The sequence below is a fragment of the Salmo salar genome, chromosome ssa14 (assembly GCF_905237065.1).
Source record: "Salmo salar chromosome ssa14, Ssal_v3.1, whole genome shotgun sequence".
Taxonomy (NCBI): domain Eukaryota; kingdom Metazoa; phylum Chordata; class Actinopteri; order Salmoniformes; family Salmonidae; genus Salmo; species Salmo salar.
In genome coordinates this window covers 101,909,511-101,919,063 of record NC_059455.1, presented here as the reverse complement: position 1 = coordinate 101,919,063, position 9,553 = coordinate 101,909,511, and the positions used below count along the sequence as shown (strand labels likewise).

At 38.4% G+C, this 9,553-nt stretch overlaps 1 pseudogene; it reads right to left on the bottom strand.

The window, feature by feature from the left end:
• Positions 1–7,801: 7,801 nt before the first annotated feature.
• On the bottom strand, positions 7,802–8,961 carry LOC123726605 (trace amine-associated receptor 13c-like; annotated as a pseudogene).
• Between the last annotated feature and the right edge of the window lie 592 nt (positions 8,962–9,553).

Sequence of the window (9,553 nt, the reverse complement as noted above, 5' to 3'; positions counted from 1 at the left end):
GAAAAACAATGATTTTACATTTAATAACCAATACTATCTTCAGATTCATGGGACAGCAATGGAGCAAAAAGCCTCGCTCCAGCATACGCAAACATATACATGGCGGACTGGGAGACTACAGCTTTGGAAAAATGCCCACTGCCCCTTGGATACTACAAACGCTACCTGGATGACCATCTTCGGGTTGTTGGCAACACAATCACCACAGGACTTCACCACATTCATAGGACATCTTGAACAATCATCATCCCACCATTACAGGTTAAATATATCCATACACCCACATAGAATACATTTTTTAGACACACACTGTCTTTCCAGACACTGAAGCAACCATAGTTTACCTCCACACACTAAAGTTTATTTCAAAGAAACAGACACTCGCATGCATTACTCCACCGGGATCCAGTTTCCACCCCAAACATACCTTTAGGGGGATCAAATCACAACTCATCCGATTCTACAGATTATGCACTCCAACAGACTGATTTCAACACAGCTACACACATACTATTTGAGGCATTGAGGAGGAGGGGGACTCAAGCGGTCACTGAGATACATCAAAGCGGACACAATAGCAAGCGTAATTCAAAATCAATAATTGCCTCCTTTCCTTCTAAACCTTCAACCCAGGGGGCACTGTTCTGAGCACTAACCCTAACCCCAACCCTAACCACAACCCTAACCACAACCCCAAACCATAAACCTAACCAAAACCTAACCCTAACCAAACCCTAACCCTAACAATTTTAAAAACCCCCAACCATAATCCTAACCTAACCACCCAACCTAAGCATAACCTAACCTAACCACTAAACTAACCAACACAATTTCGTAATCCACAGCTAACCCTAAATAAATTCCGTAACCCTAGAACTTGAATTACCTAACCATAACCGTAATACTAACCACAATCCCTAAACCCTAAATCCCCCAGACTTCCCCAAAACCCCATTCCCTAACATTGGGGACGGGGGCCGAAACCCAAGAGGCTACCAATCATCAGACCTTTATTCACACATAAAAACTAACGTATACATTCAAGACTGAAAAGTGATTTTCTAACACACAACAGGCCTTCCCCCACTACAACCATTCCGACTTAATTCTCAGCATACAGGAGGAATCCTAATCTGAAGGTCCTGAGTCAATGCAACATTTTCAAACAGAGTACTCTCTCCCAGTACCCACTGAAAGCACCAACAGACAACTGACAGAACACACAACCCATACGCACACCGAGCCAAATCACACAACTTGATGAATACATAAACTAGCATACTCAACATATGGTCTAATGTAATCTTTAATTGTATTATGAAAATCTATGTGGGGGAAACTGGATCGGAAAAGATATCTAACACGTCTCAAACAACATCTATATACAATCACCAAGAATAAAACTGTCAACACATTTAGTTACAACAATTTAAACACACCATTATACACCCGTCATCACTGGGCCAGAATGCTCTACCTGGACCATAGCCGCAGAGAAAGGCCGCTGAATCCAAGTCGGATAGCCAACCTTAAGATCTCTGGCTCCACTTGGATTAAAAGCCGAAGCAAGAACTTATGAGTAGGGAAACCATTCCATACATCTCACATATCCACAAACACAAAACTCCCAAAAACACCAGACTGGTAGCAATAACAGAGATCATTGGCGAGTTAACCCAGGGTTAAAAAACCACCAAAAAACTGAATTTATCATAGAGCTAGTAACCTAACCAGTATCCCTAACCCTAAACCCTAACCTACCTAACCCCTGAACCCTAACCTAACCTAACCTAACCCCAACCCCCAACCCCAGCCCCAACCTAAGCCTAACGACAATATTCCAACCCTAATTCTAAAATCCTAATTATCTACCTAACCCTAGATCCTCATGCCTAACCTTAACCCCCAGACCCTAGATCTAAAACTGATTCTGGATTGATCCTAACATAACCCCAATCCCTGGTTATTAGGCCCCAACCCTTATTTTTCCATTTACATATTTTTTTACCTAACCCCTACCCGAAACCTCATATCCCTTTATCTAATCCCCTCATAACCCTCTAGTTCTAATCTTAACCTTTATATCCCCTTATCTAACCCTAACCATTACACCCGCTTTACCTAATCCTAACCTTGATACCCTGTTATCTAACCCTAACCCCTTATAATTTCTTATAACCTCTAACCTTAACCTGTATCCTTTATGTAACCATTATATCCCTTAGAAACTCAACTTTATACCCCTTATCTAACCCTAACCCTTATACCTGCTTATCTAACCCTAACCTTGATACCTCTTTACCTACCCAAACCTTTACATCCCTTATCTAACCCTCAGTTTACCCTTTATATTTCATTATTAAACCTTTAATTCCCTTGTCTTGTAACCTTAATCCTTATACCCTTTTATCTAACCTTAACCTTTATACCTTTCTATCTAACCCTAACCATTATACCCCTTATCTAACTTTCTATACCTCATCTAATTCTAAACCCCGGTACCCCCTGGACTCCTTATATCACCCTTCATATTCCAACTCTTGGAGCTGGGTGCCGAACTTCAACCCCTGTATGTCTATGGACCATCCCACTTCAGGTTGGTGGTCTTGAATCAGTTTGGTTAATCCTAGGGATTTATCTTGGGTTGCAAAACCTCCAGGTTTTATCTTCGGATAATCTGTTTATAAATAATTTTTTTTCTCTTTTTTCTTTTTCCCTCCCGTTTAATTAAGGTATTTTATATAGGTTTTTACATTTATTTAAAGTTTTGTTTGTGCCAGTGCACACGATGTTGTTTTTTCAAACCTAACCCTAACCCCTAATCCCCTAACCCCCAACCCCCAAACTCAACCAAACCCCTAACCCTAACCTCTAACCCCCTAACCCTAACCCTAATCAATCAAACACAACTTCTCTACAGTTCAGCACACTTACATACCACTTAAACCATACAGAGTAATTTCAGCATTCAGAAAAACAAAAATTTAAAGGACCTCCTCACCACAGCTAGATTCAGTAGTAAGCCACCACAAGACCCCAAATCTCACAATTCCCATTTTCAACAGATAAAGTTCATTACAAACACACACAGCCATACATCAGCACCAGTACAACAATCTTATTCACTGAACACACATAACGCTATTTATATCATTACATGCACACTCTGCAATAAACAATACATTGGAGAAACCAAACACACTATAGAAACCAGACTCAAACAACACCTGTACAACATCAAAAGGGCACACTTACAAACGACACTAATAACCCACTTCCAGGATCACCCCATCACTCACCTCACCATATCAGGGTTACAGTCATATATAGGCTGGACCTGTGGGCAGCGAAAGAGGGCAGAACGGGAGTGGATCCAGCACCTACAGACAATAACGCCAAATGGACTGAACGAGAGGTTTTAGAAAATGGGTTTTAACAGACAGGAAAATGGATGCAGAAGAACATGGTTTTATTTATATTATATATTTATATTCTATATATTTATATTCTATATATTTATGTTTTGTTCGGTTTTAGTTTGGTATCTTCCTTTTTTTAGGTCTTTCCATTCTTTTAACAGAATAAAACAATAAAACCAACTAAATGCACAATATTGCTTTTATGTTCATATTTAACAACACTGGTTGAATTAATCTCACCACATCAGCTCCTGTACTGTCACCCAGAAAAAGGCATTTTAGAACTAATTTTAGTCTATTTATGATCTTAGGAGGACATCTACAGGCAATTTTAAGTACTACACCTAAATATAATAACATCATCAGAAGGAGAGGGATGAACAGGAGATAGGCCTGTGCACCGTAAAACAAGCTAGTTGATATGAAACACAATTATATTCAAAACCTAACCCTAACCCTAACCCTAATTTTAACCTTTATGATGTATCAATAGGAGAAATAGAAATAGAGAACATGTGCCCGTGTACTTGGTCCTCCTGAAGGGCAATTTTTTTCTTAAACCTAACCCTAACCCCAACCCTAACCCCAACCCCAACCCTAACCCCTAACCCCTAACCCCTAACCCTTAACCCTAACCCTAACCATAAAGCAAGACCTCCACTCCAGTTTTAGACTCCATTTCACTCTACACTCCAAATGTCATATATATAATCACGTGCACATTTTGCAAAAAACACTACATTGGGGAAACCCAGTATACAATAGAAAATAGACTTAAACAACATCTATACAATATCAAACGGGCCCATCTACACACAGAACTAGTCACTCATTTCCAGGATCACCCCGTCACCTACCTCAATATATCAGGATTACAGTCGTGTTCTGGGTGGACCAGTGGGCGGCGAAAGGCAGTGGAACGTAGGTGGATAAGAGACCTACAAACAATTACACCCAGCGGTCTGAATGAGCGGTTTTAACAGATCAGATAGGATCCATGGAAAGGGACAGCACTTGTTTACAGGGTTCTCAAGGAGCTGGATGAAGGATGCACCATCAAACAAAAAACACAATAAATAAAGTTTGTGTGGTTTTTCTTATATTCAACAGGTGCATGCTTATTTATAATAGTTGTATTCCTTTTTGTTTGTATGTATTTGAATTTGTTTTTACAACTCAGCACTTGACCTTATAGCACTTTTATAGATAAATGGGCTTATAACTGTGCATATGTACTAATAAAGCATCTATCCCCTGATCCCTTGTATATTTTAACATCTTAGTCCCTTCATGGTCCTAGATAACCACTCAGACTATCATTTTTAGAAGCAATATTAACCTACTTACGTTTTGTAAAGGTTTTTAGGAGTCAATCTAGTATATGTTAACATCTTAGTCCCTTCATGGTCCTAGATAACCACTCAGACTATCATTTTTAGAAACAATATTAAGTTACTGCCTTATTCTAAAATGTACTAAATATTTTTTTTCTCTCAACAATCTACACACAGTACCCCACAAACAGGTTTTTAGAAATGTTTGCAAATGTATTACAAATAAAAACAGAAATACCTTATTTACATAAGTATTCAGACCCTTTGCTATACGACTCGAAATTGAGCTAATGCGCATCCTGTTTCCACTGATCATCCTTGATGTTTCTACAACTTGATTGGAGTCCACCTGTGGTAGATTCAATTGATTGGACATGATTTGCGCTCCCGCGGAGCAGTCTAAGGCACTGCATCTCAGTGCTAGATGTGTTACCACAGACACCCTGATTCAAATCCAGCTGTATCACAACTGGTCGTGATTGGAAGTCCCATAGTATAGCGCACAATTGGCCCAGTGACCTCTGGGTTTGGCCGGTGTAGGCCGTCATTGTAAAAAATTATTTGTATATAACTGACTTACCTAGTTAAATAAAAAAGTTTTTTTTTGGAAAGGCACACACCTCTCTATATAAGGTCCCGCAGTTGACAGTGCATGTCAGAGCAGAAACCAAGCCATGAGGTCGAAGAAATTACCGTAGAGCTCCGAGACAGGAATGTGTCGAGGCACAGATCTGTGGAAGGGTACCAAAACTTTTCGTCAGCATTGAAGGCCCCCAAGAACACAGTGGCCTCCATTCTTAAATGGAAGATGTTTGGAACCACCAATAATCTTCCTAGAGCTGGCTGCTCGGCCAAACTGAGCAATCAGGGAGAAGGGCCTTGGTCATGGAGGTGACCAAGTACCTGATGGTCACTGAGAGAGCTCCAGAGTTCCTCTGTGGAGATGGGAGAACCTTCCAGAAGTATCACCATCTCTGCTGCACTCCACCAATCAGCCGACTACCACCCGGTTACTCAACCCTGCACCTTAGAGGATGCTGCCCTACAGTCTGTACATAGACATGGAATCCCTGGTCACTTTAATAATGGAACACTAGCCACTTTTATATTGTTTACATACTGCTTTACTCATCTCATATGTATACTGTATATATACTGTATTCTACTGTTTTTTTTGTCAATACCACTCAGACATTGCTTGTCCAAAAATGTTATATATTTCTTAATTCCATTATTTTACTTTTAGATTTGTGTGTATTGTTGTGAATTGTTAGATACTACTGCACTGTTGGAGATAGGAAGAAATGCATTTCACTACACCCGCAATAACATCTGCTAAGCATGTGTTTGTGACCAATAAAATTTGATTTTGATTTGATTTTGTAGTATATTAAAGGTAATAACCCTTGAAACGTAATGTTAAGTTAAATTATGTATTTAGATATTGGTTCCCTTACCCTGTGAGCAGTCTATGAACTGCTCTTAGTCTATGCCACTCTGACATTGCTCATCCGTATATTCATATATTCTTAATTCCAGTCCTTTACTTAGATTTCTGTGTATTAGGTATTAGTTGTGAAATTGTTAGATATGACTTGTTAGATATTGCTGCACTGTCAGAACTAGATGCATAAGCATTTCACAACACCCGCAATAACATCTGCTAAACACATGTTTTTGACCAACAAAATTTGATTTGATTTGATACTAATGAGTGCAATCAGTCACTTCCTAGAAACAAGAATGCTATATTTTTCAGACAAACACGTTACTTCCTTCAGCACTCTACTACAACAGTGTGACTGTTTTGTAATAAAATGTTCAATATATTTCCTTTAACATCCTCTGTGTTGTGTGCTTATTGTTTAACCATTGATTTGTTCTAGGTCACTTTGAGACCTTAAGGAGCATCAGGTACTGCTGGAATGTCTACCAATAGCATGTCCATCTTCTTGTGATGAATTACACTGGTCACTGTTCAAAACATTTATGAAGAATTAAGAAAGTATGAATAGTCCTCACATTAGATTAGGGACTGCAATACGACTTTACTAATGATTAGTAAATGGTTCATAAGGATATTTATTAAACATCATATGAATGATTTTATGAATCATTATTACAGAGTATAAAAGTTGTTAATAAATGTGTCAATAACTAGTTTACTAAAATAATTATAAGACAAATGATAAATAAATGATGAATAAACGATTTACTAATCCATTATAAACAATTTAGTGTGTTACCCAATTTCTATATTAATTCAGAGTAAACAGTATCTGAGAGGGCTGCTCTGGTGTGACCCCTGACCTAGCAGCAGTGATGTAGTGAGAGTAGTGGTAGTGTTCATAACCAGTATGTTGAGGTTGAAGAGTCTACTGTGGTCTCCTGCTCTGTTGTGTTGAATAATTAATGTATTTACTGTAGTAGTTATTTATAAATGTGAGAATACCTAGCTGAGTAACATTTCACAAATGTGGCCTTAATATTAAATGGTGAGCAAACTGTAAATGCCTTACAGATGGTTTATTACTGAATGTTATTATAAAGTGTTACCCATAATTGCATATTCTTACATTTTACCATCAACTAGTTACCCAATACAGAATTTATTTAGTCCTGGACGTTATCTGATATCATGCAGTATTGTACATTTCAACTATACTACACATGAGGAAGATGTTGTGTCACAATTGAGCCACTAGAGGGAGATGTTATACAACATATGGAATGACTCATGACGTCCTCAAAATGTAGTATTAGCTTACTATTTATCATTAAGTAACACGGAACAACCACAGCCTTAGGTATTTGGAGTACACAATCCATAATGACTACAGTATCCTTTATAAAACAAGGGCCTTCTCCAAGTCATTCCATTCCAATCCATTCCAAATCAATCTGTATCAACACCACATGTATCTATGATGACAACACTGAGGTAAGTAATGCCAGTGTATTGCTATATGAAATAAATACTTACAACAATTGTAAAACAAAATGATATCAAAGCTATGTTTGCCAACCTAGGGTATAACATTTTAGGAACTATGAACGTCTTATCTTCAAAGTTAATACAAGTTTAGCTGTCACTTTGAACCATGGATAAAATAATGCATAAATTATTGGATTAATTAAGGAATTAACAAGTGGCAGAAAAAAATATGAAATATGATAAGAAATTGTCAATTAAAATAAAATAAAAAAAGTTAATGAATAGAAATGGAATCCAACAAATGAAATAGTTGACAACAACAATAGAAAGAGTTTTTGCTGCTTTTGTCTCAGACTTATTAGCCTGTACAGTTTTAACACCAGACACACTGGCAGCCTCTTTAGAAAACACCTTTCTGGCCTGTGATCTGGCCACCACAAAGATTTTCATATAAAGTGTTATAATAATAGAGCACGGGACAACCATTGTAATTACAATATCAACGATATTACCCCAGATTGACCCTTCAACAATTAAACATTCTGTCAAACACCTACTTGGTACCTGTACATTTACTAAGTTTTTTATAATAGCAGCATCGTATATGATAGAACAACACCAGGTAACGGATATACAACACATCATTCTTCTTGTTGTTATTTTAGAGTGGTACAATAAGGGGTCACACACAGCAACATAGCGGTCAATAGATATCAAGACCAAATTACCCAGAGATAAAGAAGTACATAAGAAATCTATGTAGATATGAAACACACAGAAATATTCCCCAAAATCCCAGCATGATTCCATTATTGCTACAGTCATTACTGGTATCACAATCAGTCCCACCAGGAGATCTGACACAGCCAGAGAGAGGATGAGCAGGTTGGTTGGAGTGTGGAGCTGCTTGAAGTGAGAGATGGAGATGATCACCAGTAGGTTCAAAAATACTGTAACTGCTGAAATCAATGAGAAGAAGATGTACAGTGTTATGTAGATAGATGTCGATAGCAAAGCCTTTCTGCAAGAAGAGTTTCCATCTTTCAAACAGTATTGAACATCTTCCTTTTTCTCCATTTGGTAAAAATGCTGAGGTCCTGCTCCTGCTTGGTCCTGTGTGTGACCCTGTCAGGTCAGACTTCTGACAAACTCTGAGCTCTGCCTCTCTATTTATCCCTGAGTTACTGACAGAAACTCCCCTCCCCAGGATCTCTCTGCACACACACACACACACACACACACACACACACACACACACACACACACACACACACACACACACACACACACACACACACACACACACGAGCACAGAAATGAACAAACGGTTGGTTAAACAAATTACTTGTGAAAGGATGATGTAATGAATGACAGGATTGGATGTTGCTGTGCCCACCTAGCCTGTCCTTCAGCCTTACTGATAGTTAGAGATGATATTGTTTTCACCTATTTAATTTGTTGGGTTCCAAGGGTAGGCCGTTATTGTAAATAAGAATTTGTTCATAACTGACTCGGTACATTTTCTCAACTGAGCACTTTAATGGGGAAAATATAGTATGGCGTTTTTTTGGTCACTCAATGGCTGTTTTACATGGGAAATAGGATTACTGTGTAAGACTGTTGTGGGTGATTGTAATGCCCTGGCCATAGAGAGGGGTTTTTCTTCTTTATTTTGGTTAGGCCAGGGTGTTACATTGGGTGGGCGTTCTATGTTCATTTTTCTATGTTTTTGTATTTCTTTGTTTTGGGCCGGTGTGGCTCCCAATCAGGCACAGCTGTAGTTCGTTGTTGCTGATTGGGAGTCACACATAAGAAGCCTGTTTTTCCTTTGGGTTTTGGTGGGGGATTGTTTCTATTTATTGTTT